Here is a 22,977-nt window from a genome sequence, read left to right as displayed (position 1 = left end):
ATGTACCCAGAACAGGACTGACCACTCCTTCCAAGGCCACCTGTCCGGTCCACACTAGAGGCCATCTCTTGCCTGAGTTCCTGGAAAAGCTCCATCATGGACCTCCCCTGCCCATCCTCAACGCTCTGTCATCTGTTCTCAACACTGTAGCCAGGATGACCCACTGAAACAGAGTCCCATGGGGTCACAGCACTGCAATGGCTTTCTGTCTCCCTTTGTCACCTCCCTGAGGTCATGTCCTAGGCTGTCTCCCGTGGCCACAGGGCCTTCTTGCTACTTCTGGACAAACCTGGTATGCTCCTGCCTCAGGAATTTTGCACATGCTTTCCTTCCGTTTAGAATGCTCTTGATGTGATATCACTCACCTTCTTTAGATCTTGACTCAAGGATCACCTTCCCAGTGAAGTCCCACCTGGCTCTATGTGAATAGCAAGCACCACCCTTACCTCCCCTGCAGCACCCCAGCCCCGTCTCCTGCTCCGTATTTCCGTAGCAGTTATCACAGTCACCAGTCCATTTTGGCAGGGCAGAAACGAAGGCCTACACTGACGGTTTCACCACTGACTCCCTCCAATTTCCTGGTCCAAAGCCCCGGGGGAAAAGGTGCCCCAGGGGTCTTGCACAGCCAGGATGCCAAGGACCAGGGGTCCATCGACTGCACCCTGAACACTATCAGGAAAATGAGCCACATGAGGAATCCCCCTGCCCATGAGACCTGAAGCCAGACACCTTCCCCAATTACAGGTGAGCATTCACACTTCCTCTCCTTGCCTGAGGTGCTCATCTGAGAAAGCTGAACAGAGATCCACCCAGGATCCAACTCTCCCTCTGGCCAAGGTCCTGGGAAACAGACATCTCTCCTCCCTGCACCAACCACCTGGGATTGACGTCCGGAATACTCCGGCGGTCAGGCAGAGTGGTGCACCTGTCCCTCTTTCCTGCAATATCATCACAAACCAGGCTGTGCTGCACATTTCTCAGGAAGGAGCCTGCAGCGGCATCAACAGGCCGACCAGGCTTGGCCCCAGTCTTGCACATCAGGCCCCATGCAGAAGTAGAACTGCACAGATACTAGTGTCCTGCGTGGCCTCGGAACCTAACAGCAGGAGCTGAGATTTCAGTTCCAAATGAGAAGTGACCTTTTGCACACAGCACAGGAATGTGGAGAGGATTTCTCAGGGGTGGGGCTCTGGAAGAACTGCTTCTGCTGGCTGAATTTGCAGACACCAGGCAGGGGACATCTGCTGTGCCTCCTCTGAGGAAGCAGGGGGCACACTGGGCAAGAATCGATAATGCTGCCTGTGAGCTGCTTTCCACCAACCACCTTGCTGAGCCGAGGGTTCGAGCACCAAACAGGAAGCAACTCTCTTATCACATCTGCAGCAGGAGGGCTGGCCAGGGAGGAGAGCCCAGTCCCTGTCCCTGTAGCAAGCTGGCCTGCCCATCATGAGCGATGGTCCACCACCACGGCATCACAACCTCCCAGCTATCTGATCCGACTACCCTGCCAGGCTCAGACCTGCTCACACAGTGAGTCATAAGACCCAGTGACTTCTTTCCACTCCAGCTCAATGCTTCTCACAGAGAAGCAAACCCCAGCCTCACAAATGTGCTCACCATTAGCTCTGGAATTCCCTGGGTGGTGTCTACACTGGCCCACACAGGTGTCCCATCCAGACCACTCCACAAGTACCCTAGGGTTTCCAGCCACTTTCAAACTGCCCTTAGAAAGGCAGGAACTAGCCCGATTAGGCACACCAGCCAAGTGACTCAATGTGCTGGAAACTCGGACAACATCCTCTCTGAACACCAAGGCTTCCAAGTCCGAGCTTCAAACCTTCGCTCACTGGGCATTGAGCACCATGTCAGCATCAACACTGCTCTTTCAATTCACTTGTCTCCCATTCCTTAAAATCAGAAACAAATCTCCAGTCACCACTCCATTTTCCCTCCGGAGAAATAAGGCAAATGACAGAATAAAACACTACGTGTGCACAGCACACTTCTAATCGAAATATAATTCCTTGGTCTTTCTCATACGGGCAGCCCTACATTACCCATACTAATGAGAGAGGCCACGAGTTCAATCATTATATATATATATATATTTGACCTTGTGTTTTTCCTTACGATATTTGTATCTCAAAGTCAATGTCTATATAGTTTTCTTAAAATAATAATAATAATAATAATAATAATAATAATAATAATGACATGGTCACATAAGGGTCTGGATCTCCATAGCCACACAACATGGCTCTGGTCCAGATAAGGATGAAGACACTACCTCAGCCCACAAAGCGAAGCCCTTTCCCTCAGGGATCCTGACATGCCTCACGGTATGATGAGTTCCTTTGCTACATGGAGTTGTCCGAGTACAAAGGATGCAGGCACCCTCCAGGATTCCTTCCGTTTTCTTCATAAATTCCCCAGCTCAAGTTGCAAGTGACTCACTGGATCAAGCTTCCAGAGCCCAGGATGGGCCACCAGGCAAACAGCCCCCTCAGGGGAGGCTAACAGGGGGCTCGATTTCCTTTGGGAGCACGATGCACCACTCCCTGAGCTCCTAAAGAACCTACACTCCTCCATGTGTCCCTCTCACAAAGGGCAGGGCACCCTGTTACAGCTCTGAGGCTGTGTTTTACTTTAAAACATAATTTCTAGTATCGGAATGTGGTTCATGGAAGAGGAAAACATGAACACCCACCAAGGATTCTCATAATATTTCGGAAGATTATTTTCCCACTGTTTAATTAAATCAGGATATAAAAACACAGATAGCCCCTTCCACTAGCAGGTATGATTCACTTTGGTGATGGAAAGAAGAGCAGGAAATAAAAGAGTAACAGATGTTCCAATGACCCGTCATTTCCATAATCAAAGTTTTGAAACTTCACACACACAAAGAAAGACGCTCAAACAAACGTCTTGGCCTGGCAACTCTGAGACGTCTGAACTGGAGTGACAGGGACAGACGATGACGTCGTGTATGTTGGGTGAGGCTGGTGGCACAGAAGAAGGTGCTCGGCCAGCTCTCCACCTGGGCCTCACCTGTCCTCAGCCAGGAACCTTCTCATGGCCCTCACCTGTCACAACTCTCACCCGGGAGACCCACAGCCACCCCTGGAGCCCACCCTGCCCACACCCTCCTGCTCAAGGCACTCAGCTCTCCTCTGAGACCCCTGTCAGCTTTACCCAGACCTGGAACTCCCCCATCTGCTGCAGAACTCCAGGATGCCACTTCTTCTTCCAAAATGACACTGGCCCAAGGCTTTCATGAGAAAGGTGGAAGGCTACCTAATGAATGGTTCACTACTTTCCCCTTCTGTCATATTTCTCTCCACTTACCTTCCTACCTGGGTAAACTGTAAGGAACGTATCAATGGAACATGGACATGCTCTGAGACCTGATTCTTTCATTGCAGCCTTCTGAGGACTCCTTGTACAATAAAACACCATATCCTATAACGGGGGGGAGGTTAAAACTATTATTCACAGAATAACACACCCAAATCACCTCATTTTTAATTGCTTTTCATTAAGCAGAACAGTTTCTGCGGAAAAAGCCTTTCCATAGATATTACATTCCAACAATTTCATAAGGAGTCAATGGAAGCTCTGTGGGATAACCTGACTCACCTAGGGTCAGGCAAGCAGTTCCAGAACTCAACCCAGTGCTCCTGACACCAAGCCCCTTGATGCCACCAGCATCCAGAATTCTCAAAGACTCTCCTTCTGACTCCACCACCAAAGAAGCTACAGAGAAAATCAGCATGTCAAAATATCTAGATGACACATATAGAAAAACTAGAAAGTCAAGCTCAACTTTTATTTTTTTAAAGATTTTATTTATTTATTTGACGGAGAGAGACACAGCGAGACAGGGAACACAAGTGGGGAGTGGGAGAGGGAGAAGCAGGCCCCCCGCAAAGCAGGGACCCCGATGTGGGGCTCGATCCCAGGACCCCGGGATCATGACCTGAGCCGAAGGCAGACGCTTAATGACTGAGCCACCCAGGGGCCCCTCAAGCTCAACTTTTAAACAGTAAAAGGCTGCTTTGAATAATTTTGATTTTTCCCTCGACCCTAATTGTAACTCTTCTGATGAAAAGACTAATCAATTATGAAACATCACCTTTGACAAATGACAAGACATCATCCAAGTCTGTATCTGACGACAAAAAGCCAACTAACTCTAGAGGCTGGCCACTCAACCATATCCTAGGCCCAAATGAATAAACACTGTTAGATGAAGGAACAAATGATATGTTAAAAACACACAAAGAGTAAATTTCACCTTCCCTTTCTAATAGAGGTTACTTCTAGGAAACAGATGATCAGAATATATTTTGTAAGCAGTAAGTGAATAGAGAAAATGGGATCCCCTGCAATCTTCTACCTGCAGGGAAATGAAGTAACTCCTGCACCAAAAGGAGAATGCTGACAGCTACTGAAGTTTTACTTTGTGGCTCAACTAGAGAACAGAGGAAAGCCCAGGAGGTTTGGGGTTCACGAGAGGTTTTACCTCCTGTCCTGACATGATGATGACACTGTGCCAAATGGACCTGCTGCTTTCTCTGAATGCTGACATCCTGTGAAATGCTGCATCACTGACTCACATGCTGATGTTCAAAACATTGAGGCTCCTGGAGCCAGAGCAGAGAAGTGCTGTCAGGTGGGGATGAGAAGGCACCTCCGACCTATGGCCTGCACACCTGCTTCGGTTTCTGGGGGAAGGGGAAAAATATGCTTGTTTTTTTAAGTAGTAATTATCTTCATTCTAGTGTAGACCAATGACTTTGACATTTTTGGAAAAGCGAAATTACTCTTCCAAATGAACACCTCAACTCAACTCTTCCTCATGCAACTTGAGTGGGGTCTGGTTTACTCCAGACTCCAGGCCCCCACCTGGAAGACCCTCCTGCACCATCCTGACAGACCATTACCACCATCCCCGGGGGACATGAAACCATCCTGTCTTTGGGAGGACAGGTCTCCTGCAGGAGCCAGGGAGGGGACTGGTCCCTCTCCCCTCCCCAGGTCCAGGACTCCCGGGACCTGCAAGAGATCTTCATCTGAGGAGGAGTCATGGAGAGCAAGTGTGTGTGGTGAGCCCAGCAAGTGAAAGAACCAAACTCCAACACTCAGGTTCTAACAGAAGCAGAATTTCAATGTACTGTTTGGGGGCAGCCTCCTCCCCTCTTACGTGGCCTTGGGGGACCCCAAGGAAAGTCTTCTTTGTTCTCCTTCCCTCAGAGAGAAGAGCTGGCCCCGTGTGCCGGGGTCCCCACCATGTCCCAGTGCTGAGGAAGAGCCACACGCAGGGGCCTGGTGTCAGGAGTGTGGTCGGCCACTGCTCCTGGGCTCCCAGCCAGGGGCCTGGCGGCTGCATGGAAAAACTGAATTGCTTTTGGGGGAAGGAGTGCTCACTGGTGACACTGCTCTCCATCCCCCTGTGCACGCTGCAATCCAGGCTCTGTGCCCAGTTTACATCGATCACCAGCACTCCACATGTTCCTGCCATGGGAGGGATCATTCAGCATCACCCCATTGCACAGAGGAGGAGAGTGAGGCCCAGAGAGGGGAGGTAAATGACTCCAGTCCCAGAGGTGGTCAGCAGAGAAGCTGGAAGGCCAGCCCTCCAGAGCCCCTGCTAGACCAGCCAGAGACTCCCTGAGTGGAAAGTGAGCCCTCCCCTGCCTGACCAGCCACGCACTGGCCCCTGACCTTCATGATGGCCTGTTCTTGACCTTGAAGGTGAGCTGGCCGACTAGGAGGGGGAGTTCAGCTGGTGGGACAGGCTGTAGCTACAGGACAGAGTGACACATCTGAGCTAGCAGGAGCCACACTCTGGTCTCCCTCCAGGAGCCTGACCAGGAGCTGGAATCTGGGTGCCCTAGGAGCCGGCACACAACAGGGTCTGCGCTGACCAGGGAGCCATGGCCCCCAGGGAGAGTCCACTCTGCCCTCTCCCCGCACCTGCCTGGCCTCACCTCTCCTCACTGTGGGGCTGCAGGACCCGGAACCAGGCTCCATAGGGATGACTCGGTTCCAGCTTGTAATGATTTCACAGCCCATGGAGCCCCTGGGGCCGGAGGGAGGACTGGCTGTGGACAAGGACTGGGCTGGGGAGGATGCAGGGCCTTGTGGAGAGTGAAGGATGGGGCAGGGGCCGAGTCCTGGGGCCACGGCTCATGTCTAAAAAGGGCTGAAATCCCTGAATGCCCATGGGGTCCTCATTACAGTAACGACCCCCTTCCCACTCGGGCATCCTGCTGGCGGGCCCCTCCACCCCGGCCTCCTTCCCGCCCCTCTGACTCCAGCCAGGGCTGCAGCCAGGGACAGGCTGGACCTCTGTCCCAGCTCCTGCCAGGAAGACAAGGCAGAAGGAGGAGAGGAGAAGGGGAAGGGGCGGACTGATCTTCTCCCTGTCCTGAGTCGGCCTCCACTGATGCCTCCAGGTCCTCTGGCCCAGCCCTGCACTTAGCTGGACCCTGAGAGGGAGTTTGCATTCCAGGCCAGCTGGGTGGGGGGTATTCAATGACCTGTGCGTCCCCAGATATCCTACCCACCTGGCCTTGCACACTAAGGCCTGCCGCCCAGGGTGGGCGTGCTTGCGGGGCCCAGTGGACTTTGGGGCCACAGAGCAGTCGGCTGTGGTGAGGGAATGTGGGGGACCGGTCAGGTGCAGAGCCATGGGTCTCGTGTACATCCACTGCAGGGCTGGATCGCCGTACAGGTGCTGTGTGCAGGTCCCCTTTGCACACCTGGCCATGACACACCTGGCTGGCCCTCTCAGTGGGGAGGCCTGGGTGCCTGGTGCACCTGTCCCCCACCTACCCCTGGAGGAGTGGCCACGTTCAAGCGTTTCCATGTCCAACCCTCAGGGACAGTTGGGAACCTGGGTCAAGAGAGGCAGGGACTGGCCCAAGACAAATGAGGGGTGCAGAGCCCAAGGAGCAGGGCTGCTCTCCAGTCCTAGGCCAGCCCCAACCCTCCCATGAGGGTCGCTTTGGGGGTGAGAGCCCCTCAGATCCTCGGGGATAGCTTCCCACCCGTCCCATGTGGGGACATGACCTTGGCATCCCCAGGCATGTAGAGGCATGTGCACCTGCACACCCACCCAGACAAACACACCACTCTGACTGCCCAGCTGGGGGTCAGAAGGGGAGGACACCCTGGGAGCGAGGTGGGGGACAAGGGGGAAAGAAGAAAGAGGTTGGAGACAGCTGGGCCATGGGGCAGGGCATCAGGACTCCTGGCAAGGACCTGGATCCAGAGCATGGGGAGGGGAGACAGGCCAGGCTGATGGTCAGGGGTCCCCAAGGGACCCAGGGGGTTCCCAGGGCACTGGGAAAAGACAGGGTCTGGGTTCCGGTGCCCACCACCATCCTGCGCACTCGGAGTAGGAAGAGATACCCACCCCCAAGTCCAGAGGGCTATAGCACAAAAGGCCTCAGCTTACTCTTCTGTCACTTGGGCTGCAGAGATGCAGTGTCCCAAGGGTCCCACAGGCTTGTAGAAGAGCCTGTTGGCCTTGGCTCTCCATCCCTGACCCACTGTGCTCCCAGTGCTGGAAAATGCTTTGTACCCCCTCGAGGTCCTTCTCAGCAGAGGACACACTGGGGGCACAGAGGACCCAGCGGGTGGACTGCAGTTGGGGAGACATCCCCGTGAAGATTCCTTCCCGGCTGTGGCTTCTCTGGGAGGCCCTGGGTTGGGTTCTGTCTCTGCAAAGGCCCATGGAGAGTAAGCACGGGGGTGAGATTTTCTCCTCTCACAGCTGCTCCACCACCTGAGGAGCTAGAGCCGGATCTGGAGGGAGGGCTGGTGCCTGCAGTGACTTCAGGAGGAGACCAGGAGCCGGCAGGTGACCCGGCACCTGCCCACGGAGAGCCTGGCGCTGTCCAGGAAGAACTGGCACCTGCTCCTGCCCCAGCCCCTGCCCCTGCCCCTGCTACAGTTCCTGCCACTCCCCCTTCCCCCACCCCAGCCCCTGCCCCTGCCTCGGACCTAGATCCTGACCTGGCTCCTGCCCCTTCCCTTACCCCTGCCTCTGCCCCTGCCCCAGCCCCTGCCCCTGCCTGTGCTCTTGTTCCTGCCCCTGCCCCTGTTCCTGCTCCTGCTCCTGCCCCTGCCCCTGCCAGAGCCACTGTCCCTGACCCAGATCCTGCCCCTGTCCCTGCCCCTATCCTGAGCCCTGCCCCTACTCCTGCTCCTGCAGGGCTCCCACAGCCACATCCAGAGCCCACAGCCCTGCAGGGAGAGCTCCTCGTACAATCACCCTTAGTTCCATCCCCGGAACCCGAGAGCCCGCCCGATTGTTTCATGCCCTCCCCCTGTGTTCTTTCTCTCTGGTACATATTAACTGTTATTTTATCCTTCCATGTCCTATATACTGTTTATTATTTGTTTTAAATAAAATTACTTGTTTTCAATTGAACACGTCTTGAGCATTAAGTACATGCCCAACGCTGTGCCACCACACCCCAGAACATTGCCGCAGAATATCTCATTCCCCAAAGGAGGCCCCGAACCAGAAGCCCTCCCTGCCCATTTCTCCTGCAGCCCAGACCCCGGTGACCCCTAAGCTGCTTTCTCTCTCTGTTCCTTTACCTATTCCTGAAGTTTCTGTAAGTGGAATCACACAATAGGGGCCTTTGTGTCTGCCCCCCTATTTTCAAAGGGGACCCGTTTTCTTCTGTGTTTATTTGTCATAAAATTTCCCTTATTTGATATTGAAATCCCCGACGGATGACACATCAGATGGAATCATAGAGGCCACTTTAGGAATTATGGGCACAATCTCGGGGCCGAGACCCCTGGTCCTGCTGGGACACCACAGCCTGAACCCAGACAGGACAGGGCTGGTTCCTCCTGAGACCCACACAGAAACCAGGGAAATGCAGAAAGCTGGAAGACACACCACAAAGGGCAAAAGCATTGCTCACAACCCAAGGCCAAAGAAAGGGTTCACCTGACTCTGGTCCAAACCACGCTCCAAGTCACTGGGTTCCACAGGGACGGAGACCAAACACATGCAAGTCCAAGGCGGAAGGATAGGCACGCAGGGAATATGGGTCAGAGATGCGGGAGCTCCTGGGGAAGGACTCCGGCAAAGGAAACCCTATGGAGGCAGCGCTGGTCACCCTCAGACTGGCAGGTGTCTGGTCTGGGGACCAGCAGCCCTGGGGAGAACATGAGGAAGTAGAGGTCCCCTGGAGAGAAGGGTGACAGGCACCCCTGTCTGGGAGAACAGTGAGCAGCACCCATCCCAGGCCACAGGTGCACCCATCCTCAGCCTCGGACTCAGCCCCGGAAACTCTGGCTCGGTTTTTCACACACCTATTGTCAGGAGTGTTCATCACAGCGGTGCTGGAGAGAGCAGGGAATGGAACAACACTAATGCCCAAGGAGATGGATGGGATCCACCGTCCCAGTCCTCATGATAGAATGCCCTGCAGCTACTGTCCCCGTGTCATCCAGGGCACAGGATCCGGGAAGCCCCTCCTGAGACCCACCCCTCCTGCCACCCTGCCCCTGGGAACATTGGGAATTGTTTGAGGAGGAGGGGGAGAGGATCCAGGATGACAGCGGGTCCAAGGAGAAGGAAGGTCAGCACTGGGAGGACAGATGGACGTGCCCTGAGCCACCATCCAGGGCCCAGGCTGTGATGCCCTCGGACTTCACCCCAAATAAGGACTCCTGATTTATGGACCCAGCTTCTGTGGTTTTACTCCCTCCCTCATTCATTCTCTCCCTCATTCATTCCCCACCTCCAACCCTCCCCTCCCTCCCCCTCCCTCCCTCCCTCCTTCCTCCCTCATTCAGCAGAGGATCTGGGGTCCCTGCTGTGTACTGAGCACTGGGGCTTCATCAGTGAGCACCCCCCAAACCACATGGTCACGTCCACTGTGGGAGGTGACGGGGGCAGTCCTCAGGGCTAGCACTGGTGATGAGCACCAGGAATCTGCTCCTGAAAACACCGGCCAGTTGCACAAAGAATGGAGAGACCCATGCTTAGCACTTCCTCTAGAAAAATCTAGTCCTGAAAAGTAAATATATCCTAGACTTCATGCGATGTGAGTTCTAATGGCAGGTACCTACTGATTCCTAGAACCAACAAAGAGTAAATCATCCAGTGTCGACTGGGGTGTTGTGACCCAACTTTTCTGACCAAATGACACGTTTCAGCCAACATCTCCAGGGCCTCTGAGTTTTCCCAAGGGTCTCTGCGATTCTCTGATCCTTCCATCAACTTCCTTGGGAAGCTCTGTCCTGTCGTCTTCCTTGTCTCCTGCCTCTTCTGGGACTCTTCCCTGGCCTCCCTGCCAGGGCCACGCCCACCAGGACTCCCTGTGTCCCTGGCCTGATGCCCACATCCCATGCTGGGTCCTGTGAGCCTGGTGCTTTTTGCAAGGACTGTGTGCTCCCTCTGGGGTCACTTGGCATCTCCCTTGCAGTGGCCTGCATCTTCCTGCGCTGGGTCTCCTCTGAGCAGTCTGTGAGGCCGGACTGTGCCCATGTCACAGGCACGGAAGCAAGAGTCCAGAAGGTCCAGACGACCTGCTCCCAGTCCCAGCGTGTGGAGCCTGGGTCAAGGATGGTCCGCGAGCAGAGGAAGACTTGGGCCCAGGGAGACTGAGGGAGGATGTGGCACAGTGAGCCTGCAGGAGGAGAGTGAGCACTGTAGGGGCCTGGTGCTCAGACCTGCTGGGAAACCGCATCTCACTCACACCAGCTCTGTCTCCAGGGCTGGAGGTTGTCAGGGTAGCCACCCTCTGAGGCTGTAGGCTGACAGTGACTGGCAGGAGAGAAGGTGCACCTGATGCAGGAGAGAGCCCTCAGGAAGAGAGGAGGGGGCAGGTGCTCCCCCAGCAGCTGGAGGAACTCGGGGTAGCCACCCTCTGAGGCTGCAGGCTGACGGTGACTGGCAGGAAAGGAGGCACCTGGTGCAGGAGAGAGCCCTCAGGCAGAGAGGAGGGGGCAGGCCGTCCCCCAGCAGCTGGAGGAACTCAGGGTAGCCACCCCCCCAGGCTACAGTCTGGCAGTGGCTGGCAGGGGAGGAGGCACCTGGTGCAGGAGAGAGCCCTCAGGCAGAGAGGAGGGGGCAGGCTCTCCCCCAGCAGCAGGTGCACTGGGGCAGGCTGAGAGGGCATCCATGGACAGCGGTGCCTGCAGCTGGGGTCTCCACACAGACCCCCTCCTTAGGCTCAGCACAAGCTTGTCTGGATGGCCTTTGTCCCCCAAATACAAAGTCTAGCCCAGGACCCTCCTCAAGCCCCGACTCCCAATCCGTTGACCTCAGCTCAAGTGACAAGAAATGGCCAATAGTTTAGGTGGGGTTGGGTGCACAGGGACATTTGTTTTTCTGGCCCATGCTGTAACATTGCTGGCATTTTAAAGATCTCAGGGCTTTGATTCAAAAACGGTAGGATGCCGGGGACCCCAGTCGGCTTTCTGGAAACCTGCCTCTGGGCATTGCAGCCCTCCCATCCCACCAGTTCTGCTCAGAATCCCTCCAGGTCACAGACCCACAGTCTTGGCTCCTCAGATGGCCCGGAAAATGCACCTTCAAAAAGCAATCCCGGTGGGACAGCAGGACACACTGAGGATTCCAGCAAATCTGCCTCCCAGAAACTGAGGGTACTGCTGGACAAGCTGTCTGAAAAGAGCCATGTCAGGGTTCCAAGAAGATACCAGAGGCACAGGAGTAACTGAGGAGCATCTGAAGGTCAGGTAGGGGGCGTCAGAGCTTCCAGACCCTTCTTCCCTAAAGCTCCTCATTCCTCGGCCTTTCTTCCAGTGATTCTGCTTGGTTTCTATTTGCCCCAACTGTTATCCATTGCCTTAGGCAGCAGAGACTCATGTATGCCTTTAAATGTTTTGGACATTGAATGTCCTCCAGTAGCCACTTCACTGCTGGGAGAGTTGGTAGCAAGCAAGAAGTCCCAGAGGACTCCAAGGGTCTGGACTTGGTGTTTCCCTCTCCTGAGATGGGGACACCTGTGGGAGGTGCAGGTGGTCAGCTGGGGGAGGGGGGCAGGCACCTGACGTGGACAGATGGGGTTTAGGTGAGGCCCGAGGCCCCCGGGGTATGTGCCTGGCATCCAGACCGAACAGGTCTTCAAGGCTGCAGATTGGCTGGGATCATCTTCAGGCTGAGGAGGAAGGTGAGGGGAGCAGAGGGGACTGAGGAGGTTCAGCTTAGACAGGAGAGGGCTGAGCCACACTTTTGGGGGGAAAGTTGGTCAGGTTCAGGCTCACAGGGACAGACCTTGAGGCCATTGTGCTATGTGAAATAAGCTAGTCCCTAAAGGATCAATACTGTTGGGCCCCACTTGTGAGGGACGAAGAGCACTCTGATCATAGAGGTGGAAGGAGCTGCTGGGTGGCGGGGCTGGGGAGGGGAAATTGGGGGTTAGTGTCTCCTGGGTAGAGGTTCAGTTTGGGATGATGACAAAGTTGTGGCAATGGATGGAGGTGGCAGGTGCAGAAGAGTGAATATAGTTATTGCCACTGAACTGTACCCTGAAACGTGCTTAACGGTATCAGTTGTATGTCTATTACACAATAGGAAAGTAGTGAGTCAGGAGGACGGGGCCATCAAAAATCCCAGGAGGGCTCAAGAGCAAGGATCCTGTATCTTAGTTCTCACTCTCATGCTCTGCCCCTTGTTGGGTGTCTGAGCTCACAGTGGCATCAGTAAATGCTTGCTAAGACACAGTGCAGGAAGATGGTCCAGAGAGAGTGCACAAGTACAGACCCATCTGTGGGCACTGGGGAATCCCAATGGGACATGCATCCAGACTGAGCAAGTGCGCACATTTCACAAACACGAGCATAAATAGCCATTTAAAATGAAGGCAGACACCACTCTGAAAAACACTATGGAGGTTCCTCAAAAAGTTGAGAAAAGAGCTACCTTATGACCGAGCAATTGCACTACTGGGTATTTATCCCAAAGATACAAATGTAGTGATCCGAAGGGGCACGTGCACCCCAATGTTCATAGCAATGTCCACAATGGCCAAACTATGGAAAGAGTCTAGATGTCCATTGACAGATAAATGGATAAAGAAGATGTGGTGCGTGTGTATATATCTATATATATATATATATAGAGAGAGAGAGAGAGAGAATATTATGCAGCTATCAAAAAAATGAATTATTGCCATTTGCAACGACGTGGATGGAACTAGAGTGTATTATGTTAAACAAAATAAGTCAGTCAGAGAAAGACAATTATCATATGATCTCACTGATATGAGGAATTTGAGGAAAAAGACAGAGGATCATAGGGGAAGGGAGGGAAAAATGAAACAAGACGAAACCAGAGAGGGAGACAAACAATAAGAGACTCTTAATCTCAGGAAACAAACTGAGGGTTGCTGGAGTGGAGGGAGTTGGGAGGGGTGGGGTGACTGCGTGATGGACATTGGGGAGGGTACGTGCTCTGGTGAGCGCTGTGAATTGTATAAGACTGATGAATCAAAGACCTGTACCCCTGAAACAAATACATTACATGTTAATTAAAAAATCACTAAAATAATAAAAATAAAACAAAAGCAGGTGACCTCAAGCTGTATTACAAAGCTGTGATCATCAAAACAGTATCGTACTGGCACAAAAACAAATACATAGATCAACGGAACAGAATAGAGACCCCAGAAATGGACCCTCAACTCTATGGTCAACTAATGTTCCACAAAGCAGGAAAGAATACCCAATGGAAAAAAAACAGTCTCTTCAATAAATGGTGTTGGGAAAATTAGCCACATGCAGAAGAATGAAAGTGGACCATTCTCTTACATCATATACAAAAGTAAACTCAAATTGGATGAAAGACCTCAGTGTGACACAGGAATTCATCAAAATCCTAGAAGAGAACACAAGCAGCAACCTCTTCGACCTCAGCCGCAGCAACTTCTTGCTAGACACGTCTCCAAAGGCAAGGGCAACAAAAGCAAAAATGAACCTTTGGGACTTCATCAAGATAAAAATCTGCACAGCAAAGGAAACAGTCAACAAAACTAAGAGGCAAGCCATGGAATGGTAGAAGATATTTGCAAACGACATTAGAGATAAAGGGCTGGCATCCAAGATCTATAAAGAACTTCTCAAACTCAACACCCAAAAAACAATCCAATCAAGAAATGGGCAGAAGACATGAACAGACACTTCCCCAAAGAAGACATACAAATGGCTAACAGACACATGAAAAAATGCTCCACATCACTAGCCATCAGGGAATTACAAATTAAAACCACAATGAGATACCACCTTACACCAGTTAGAATGGCAAAAATCAACAAGACAGGAAACAACAAATGTTGGTGAGGATGTGGAGAAAGGGGAACCCTCTTACACTTTTGGTGGGAATGCAAGCTGGTACAGCCACTCTGGAAAACAGTATGGAGGTTCTTCAAGACATTACAAATAGAATTACTCTACCACCCAGCAATTGTACTACTGGGTATTGACCCCAAAGATACAGATGTAGTGAAAAGAAGGGGCACCTGCCCCCCAGTGTTCATAGCAGCAATGTCCACAATAGCCAAACTGTGGAAGGAGCCGAGATGCCCCTCAAAAGATGAATGGATAAAGAAGATGTGGTACATATATACAATGGAATATTACTCAGCCCTCAGAAAGGATGAATACCTACCATTTACACTGACATAGATGGAACTGGAGGGGATTATGCTAAGTGAAATAAGTAAATCAGAGAAAGTCAATTATCATATAGTTTCACTCATATGTGGAATGTCAGGAATAGCACAGAGGACTACAGGGGAAGGGAGGGAAAACTGAACAGGAAGAAATCAGAGAGGGAAACAAACCATGAGAGACTCTGGACTCTGGTAAACAAACTGAGGGTTACAGAAGGGAGGAGGGTGGGGCGATGGGGTAACTGGGTGATGGTTATTAAGGAGGGCACATGTTGTGATGAGCACTGGGTGTTATAGGCAACTAATGAATCATTGAACACTACATCAAAATCCACTGATGTACTATATGTTGGCTAATGAATTTAAATTTTAAAAATTAAATAAAATTAATAAATAAAAAAATAAATCCAAGGCAGGAAATGGAAATAACCCAGAGGGCTCCATGCTCCTGGAGGCTGAGCTAGTGGCCACGGCCAAGGCCTCTGGCGGTGAGGGCACTGGGGGTTTGAGAGATGGCTTGGTGCAACCCTGACCCTGAAGCCCCATGGCCACAGCAAGGTGCAGGGAATGGGAGGGAAGATCCAGCCAGGACCCATTCTGGCTCCATGGCTGCTACAGGGCTGCTCCCAGCCCCACTAGGCAGTGTCTGTTTAGAACCAGGGAGAAAACCTTTTCCCTCAATTGTTCTTTTTAAAAATGGTTGCTCAGCATTGACACAGAAAAACATCTGACATACAACTGGAGCCGTTCACAGCTGCAAATGTCCCAGAAGTTATCAAAATGTAGTGAACACAAAGAAAGGACCATGTGTCCCCAGGCAGGCCTCTTGTGAGCTGGTGCGGCTGGGGCGCTGGACATGCCCGTGCAGGCAGTGTTAGGCTCCACAGTCTCCCTCGAGGGGACAGAAGTAGGAACCTGCTCTGATGGCTCTGCTGAGGGCAGCACCCCCTGATGGAGATGGGGACAGCCCCTCATGAGTTCTGGGTGTCCCAGTGATTCTTGGGCACAGCTCGAATCTCAGCTTCTTCATGACCCAGGGTCAGCCCAGCAGCTGCGGGTCCCACAGGTCCTCCGGGGCCAGCCCAGCCACCATGGGTCCCGCAGGTCCTCCAGGGATAGCACCCTGATGGGCTTGTGGTCCAGCAGGTACCTGTTCAGGTGGGTCTTATTGTGTCACATGGCCTGGATCCCATTGGCCCAGCTGACCACCATCACCTGGTGACAGGCCGAGGTCAGTCGGTGAACCTCCGCCACCAACCCCCCAAAAAAGGCCCCCAGGTAGTAAAAGTCGCCCTGGTCCTTGGGGATGTGGGCCTGGGACTGGGACCAGTGCTCATAGCTTAAGTCCTCATGAGCCACCCAGTAGAAACCGGGGTGTAGGGTGCCAAAGAGGGGGCAAAAGCTCTCCATGCCCACGTGGTCACAGAACTTCATGTCCATGTCCCCGCACACCAGGTCATCCACCTCATGGAGTAAGCGCTGCTCGCAGAAGCAGCTGATCATCGCCATGTGCTGCACGGACACATCCTGCCAGCGCGGGGTGCCACGGACCTCAAGGACCACCACCTTCAGTGCTCCTGGAGGGGCACACGGGACACAGCAACCAGCTGGTCAGTGAAGACCAATTTAGTAAATCGCTCACACAAGGAAGGCGGGTACTACATTGAAATAGGGGACAAGCACAACACCCAGCAGACATGAGTCAGGTTACCAGGGAGCAAGTAGACGCACAGCCAATGGAGGAACAAGCCAGATGTGATGCAAGGGGAGAGAAGAGTGCTCCTGGCAGAGGGCACAGAGAATGTAAAGGATTGGAGTCAGGCCCAAGGCACATGTGGGACAACCACACACCTGGGTGGCCCCCAGAGGCAGGGCTACGGTGGGAGAGGTGAGGCTGGAGAGGACAGGCAGGTGGGGAAAGGATCACAGAGAGGCTCAAGGTTATGTTCTGAAACGATCAATCTTGTTACCGGAGGAGAATGGTCTCTGTACAGCTGACAGGGAGACCCTAACCCTAACCCTAACCCCTAACCCTTAAACCTAACCCCTAACCCTAACCCCAGCCCTAACCCTAATCAAACATCATGCTCAATTTTGAGGACTAACAGCTCTATTCTGAAATCACAAACAAGTCCATCATGCTGGCTTTCACTCATTGCTCAGTATTGTACTGAAAGTTCTACCCAGAACAATAAGGCAAGAAATAAGGAACCCACATGTGAAAGGAAACAGTAGAACTCTGTCTATTCAGAGACCAGAGATGACATCATCTTATACAGAGAGCTTCTTAAAACAATCAACAAAAAATGATTACAGCCAGTTACCTAATTCAGCAAAGTTACAGGACAAAATATCAATACACAAAAATCTCTCTTATTTGTATACACTAGCAATGAATCATCCAAAAAGGAATTCAAGAAAACAATTCCATTTTAGGGAACATCAACATTGACCAAATACTTAGGAATAGATGTAATAAAGACGTGAATCTTGTACACTGAAAGTTACAAACCATTGCTGAGAGAAAGAAAGGGAAAACTAAATAACTCTGAGGATACCCCATGGTAATGAAAAGACATACTATTGATAAGATGGCAATAGTACACAATACAATGTGGAAATTCAATGTGTTCCCAAGAAAATTCACAAAGGCCTTTGGGAACAAACGCACAAGCTAATCCTAACAGTCATATGGAATTTCAAGGGACCACAAGATAGCCAGAACAATCTTGAAAAAGAAAATCAAAGGTGAAAGGTCATACTTCCAAAGTTCAATCTTAATACAAAGCAACAGTAAATAAAATGTTGTGATATTGTCATAAAGGTATGCATACACCCTGAAACAAATAATACATTATATGTTAATTAAATGAATTTAAATTTTAAAAAATTTTAAATAAATAAAATACTTTTTTAAAAAAAGGTATGCATACAGATCAGTGGGATTGAACTGAGAGCCCAGAAATAAACCCCTTCATCTAGGGTCCACTGAATTTTGACAAGGGTGGACAACATTACACTGGGGGACAATTGGTTATCCACATGCAGAGGAATGAAACTGGACCCTTACCTCATTCCACATAGAAACATTAGCTCAAAATAAGTAAAGGCTTAAATGTAAGAGGTAAAATTATAAACTCTAGAAGAAAATAAATAGGGATAAATCTTCATAACCTTGGATTTACCAATGCTTTTAGATCTGACATCAAAGCATAAGAAAAGAAAAAAATAGATAGAGTAATATCCTCAAAATTAAAAATCTTTTCGGGGTGCCTGAGTGACTCAGTAAATTAAGCGTCTGGTTCTTAATTTTGGCTCAGATCATGATCTCAGGGTCATGAGATCAAGCCCCATGTCAGGCTCCACGCTGAGTGTAGGGCCTGCTTGAGAGTCTCTCTCCCTCTCCCTCTGCCCCAACTGCTCACAGTCTCTCTCCCTCGCTTTTAAAAAAAAATGTAAAAAACAAAAAATCTTTGTACATCAGAAGTTACTATCCTGAAAGTGAAAAGACAGCCCCCAGAAGGAAGGAAATATTTGTACATTATGCATCTAGTAAGAGTCTGTTGCCCAGAATATGTAGAGAGCTTTTACAACTCCTCAACAAAAAGACAACCTAATTGTAAAATGGGCAAAGGACTTGGATAGACCCTTCTCCAGAGAAGTCATGGGGAGGTGGGTGTTTAATGCCTACAGAGTGTCCCTCCGGGAGAATGAACATGTTCTGGAGAATGAGGTACAACCGTGGGAACTCGGCTAAGGCCAGAGCGTTGTGTACCTGAAATGTTTTAGGTGGTAAAGGTTATTTATGTTTAATAAATAGTGAAGTGAAATTAATTGACTATTAATATTGACTAATTAAATTGACTATTAATTGACTAATAAATAGTCACAGTGAAAAAGTGAAGGACTGACGCATGTCACAACGTGGATGGACACTGAAAACAGCCCAAGTGACAGAAGCCAGACAGAAAACACCACTCAGATCAGAGCCGTCTGTGCTCCTTCAATCCCTCAGGGTTCTGCAAATAACGGAAAGTCTTGGGAGCAGCTCCAGAAAAAGAAACCTGGATCCGAATGGAGAGAGACTTTTCAGACCGTGGGGCAGGTGGTGGCAGTGGAAGTGGGCCCGTGGCCTGGGTTATAACGTGGGCACCGCGATGATTTCCTCAGTCAGGGTTCTGTGGTGGTTCCGCGGGACAGTGTCCCCGTCGGGGGTAACACGCCCTGAAGCACCCCGTGTGGTAAATGTGGTGAGGAGACGACAGCCGGGGTCTGAGTGTGGAGATAAAGCGTATTTGTGCTGCGGTGACAGGTTGACCGCGCTTTGAAATCACCGCAGAGTCCACGACTCCTCAAACCGCCACGGCGGCACCAGGTCACGGAAGCAGAGACGACACCAGACTGTGACGGAGGCCGCGCCCTCCCAGACCCGGTTCCCCCACCGCGGAGAGCCCACCGGCCCTTGAAGGAGGCCACGTGGTAGCGAGAGACTCGCGGGAGGATTCAGTCAGCAGCCCCCGTGTCTCGGGTGCAGCAGAAGCAGTGGCATCTGGAATTCCCATTTTCCACAACCCTCCCCCAAAACCTGGTTAGAACTGTGAAAATGCAAGACGGGCACCTCAGGAGAGGGGACTGGGGACGCCAGCGGGGAGGCCGGAGCGGGGAGCCCGCCGCTCAGGGTCAGGGACGGGAACGGCCGTCAGTCACAGGCCCGGGGTCGGAAGCCTCCACGGGAGACACCCGTCAGTCGCAGGCCCCGGAGCGGAGGACGCAGGTGTCCGCTCCTCCAGGAAGCCCACGCTCCCCGCAGCTCAGGGGGGCGAGCCGCCGTCACCGCGAAGCCGGCTTCTCTCCGCGGACTTCCCGTCGGAACAGCGCCCCCCGCTGCCTCCTCCTTCCCCACGACACGCTGTTCCTCTCCGTCCTTTCTCGTCCGCGATGTGGCCGGAGCTGGCTTGTCCCGGACGGCAAGTCTCTGCTCCTCCCAAAGAAGCCCATTTTGCCGGTAAAACGACCGGCACTTTCAGTTTAAGGTCAACAGGACGGATAAACTCGGTAAGTTGGCCAGGAGCAAACCCGAGAGACAAAAATCCGGTGCATTTCCAGGCGCTCCTCACACACCGTCAGGACGAGACCCGCGGAGCACAGGCTCCTTCACAGCCGCATCGAGAAGAACCACACACCGAGGAGCACACGTCCCCAGGAGCCGACACACCTGCCCTCCGACCCCGTGAGACACGGACCGCGGACGTCGAGGGAGACTCGCCGGGAAGACGCCCCGCGCTCAGGGCAGAGCGCACGCTGCGGACACGTCTACTCTCCCCCCGCCGTCCGCCGAGTCCGCGCCGCCGCTACGGGCCTCCAGCGGGGTCTTCGCAGACACGGAACCCACAGCCCTGACGCGGGTGTGGACGCGGGGAGGAGCCGCGGGGCCGAGGCGGGGGAGCCGGAGCACAGCGGCGGGCGGCCGGCCCGGACCGCAGACCGCGGGAGCAGCCCCAGGAACCGACTCCGGGTGCGCGTGGACACGGCCGCGGGGGCCGCCGAGCGGATCCGAGGCCGGAGAGCGGAGCCCCGACAGCCCCGCGCACGGCACCGCGGGGACCCCACGTCACCGCACACAGAGCCACGGACACCCCACGGTCTGCGCACCCGCCCTTCCTCCGCTGCGTCCTGTGAGCTCGGGCCCCCTCCGCGGTCCCCGCTCAGACGGCTTCTCCTCACCTCCTCCTCCCGCGGCGGGGCCCGAGGAGGCCGGGCTCCTGTCCTTGCGGACACCGCCCCGTGTTCTCTAGAAGCCTCCACAGCGAGTCCTGAGGAGGCCGGGCTCCTGTCAGCGTGGACGCACCCCACGTCCTCCAGAGCGGGGCCTGAGGAGGCCGGGCTCCTGTCCTTGCGGACACCGCCCCGTGTTCTCTAGAAGCCTCCACAGCGAGTCCTGAGGAGGCCGGGCTCCTGTCAGCGTGGACGCGGCCCCACGTCCTCCGCAGCGGGTCCTGAGGAGGCCGGGCTCCTGTCAGCGTGGACGCGCCCCACGGCCCCCAGAAGCCTCCACATCAGGTTCTGAGGAGGCCGGGCTCCTGTCTGAGTGGACGGGACCCCACGGCCCCCAGAAGCCTCCACCTCAGGTTCTGAGGAGGTCCGCCCCTGTCCCGGCGGCTGCGCAGGCCGGGCTCTGGGCTCCGGGCGGGAGCTGGGGTCGTGCGCCCTCTGCAGGCGGGGGAGGCAGTGCAGGACAAGGTGAGCTCCGCGTTCAGTGGAAGCACCTGCTCGCTCCCTGGGTCCAGCTGAAGCCATTAAATTCTGAAAATTCAAGCTGAATGGAGCCTAGTATCCCCCCAACTTCTCCAAAAATAGCTAAGAAACAATTAATTGGAAACAATACGGAATGACAACAGTCCCTGACTCAAACAGTGACCTGGCCCTGACTGAACATGATTCCGACCCAAACTTGATCTCAAGCCTGGTCCTGACCCCAGGCCAAGACCCTAACCCTAGCCCCCAAACCCGAACAATGTTCTCGATAATCACAAGGTAGAAACCATGCAAATGTCCATCCATGGTGAATGCATAAACAAAGTGTGGTCAAGGGTTTGGGTCTGGGTTCAGGTTCAGGTTTGGGTCAGAGTTCTAGATCAAGATTTGGGTTTAGGATCAGGGTGAGGGTGAGGGTTTTGGGTGAGGGTGAGGTTAATGGTTAGGATGAGAGCTTAGGGCTTTAGGCTTATGATTTAGGGTTTAAGACAGGGCTTAGGGGATAAAGTTTAAGGTCACATTTGGGTTTGGGTTCTTGCTGGGGTTTGGGTTCAGGGCTCATGACTCAGAGTTCTGGTTTAGGGTTTGGGTTCGTGGTTCAGGGCTTGGATTCAGGGCTTGGATCCAGAGTTTGGGTGTGGGGTTCAGTTTCAGGTGTGAGATTCAGGGTTCCAGTTTGGGGTTTAGGGTCACGTTAGCTTTTAGGGTTAAAGTCAGGGGTTAGAGTTCGGTTTAAGGATCACACATGTTCTTTAGTTGTCATCATGGACACAAAATTTCTATCTGAAGTTTCTAAATCTGAAACCTATTTAGTCTGGGTGTCAGGAGCTTGTTCAGAATTTAGGGTCACAGTAACTGCCTACCAACAGCATTCTGATCCTAGAGTCTCCCAGTCACCCAGAAGCTGCTTTTTTCTTGGTTCAAACATACCCTTTGCACAGAAGGGTGAGCTGCTGCCAAATCTGGGATGACTTCACAATGGCAGAGTATGTTGTGTTTGGGGGTTGAGTTGGATTGTGAAACCAAATATTGTGGAAATGTTCATGGAAAATGAAACAGGAGACAAATAATCTGTCGACTCCTGATTCTTCCACAATAACAAAGACCAAGTTCCCAATAGAGTCTTATAATGTTCCCTAGGAAGGACTATGGTACTCATTACCAATACCACAAAAAGGCCCCGTCCCCTGGTTTAAACTAAGAATCACAGGAGGATACTTCCTATTTTGTTGTCAAAAATACAATTTTATTCTTTGGATGTTCCAGCGTACAATTTGTAGAGGCATTGCCAACATTTTCCGTTCTCAAACACTCATCCGCACGCGGGTAAAATGCAGGCAACATTGTAATGCACTGCTCATTGGGGGACCAAGAAGAAGGAGGGCTATTAAAAATAATGAAACTATATCTACTATTAAACTCAGAAAAAGCACTCTTTACGGGCACTTCATGAGGATCCCTATCCATAAGACCTCACATCTCATCATATGGAACCCACCCATAAAAATCATCAATAACAATAGCCTGCCGACCACTGTAACCCCCCCGCCACTTACCTATGGGCTTGTAATACACACTCCAACCGCTAGAGACAACGTCAACAGCAGAACAGGACTTGCCCACCCCCAGGGGACCAACTATTACAGTGACCTAAAAAAATCCCACTCCCTCGGCATCACGATTCCGGACTTCCAGCTCTATTACAAAGCTGTCATCATCAAGACAGTATGGTACTGGCACAAAAACTGACACAAAAACTGACACACAGATCAATGGAACAGAATAGAGACCCCAGAAATGGACTCTTGACTCTATGGTCAACTCATCTTTGACAAAGCAGGAAAGAATGTCCAATGGAAAAAACACAGTCTCTTCAACAAATGGTGTTGGGAAAATTGGACAGCCACATGCAGAAGAATGAAACTGAAACATTTCCTTACAGCACACACAAAAATAGACTCCAAATGGTTGAAAGACCTAAACGTAAGACAGGAGTCCATCAAAATCCTAAAGGGGAACACAGGCAGCAAATTCTTCGACCTCAGCCGCA

At 52.3% G+C, this 22,977-nt stretch overlaps 1 pseudogene; it reads right to left on the bottom strand.

The window, feature by feature from the left end:
- Positions 1 to 15,546: 15,546 nt before the first annotated feature.
- Positions 15,547 to 17,754, bottom strand: LOC114203699 (histo-blood group ABO system transferase pseudogene; annotated as a pseudogene).
- Positions 17,755 to 22,977: the final 5,223 nt, after the last annotated feature.

Source organism: Eumetopias jubatus, unplaced genomic scaffold (genome assembly GCF_037043125.1).
Source record: "Eumetopias jubatus isolate StellerSeaLion01/CBP00866 unplaced genomic scaffold, mEumJub1_p1.0 scaffold_30, whole genome shotgun sequence".
In the NCBI taxonomy this organism is placed as follows: Eukaryota; Metazoa; Chordata; class Mammalia; order Carnivora; family Otariidae; genus Eumetopias; species Eumetopias jubatus.
The sequence above is the reverse complement of the archived record's forward strand: the minus strand, read 5'-3'. Positions and strand labels throughout refer to the sequence as shown.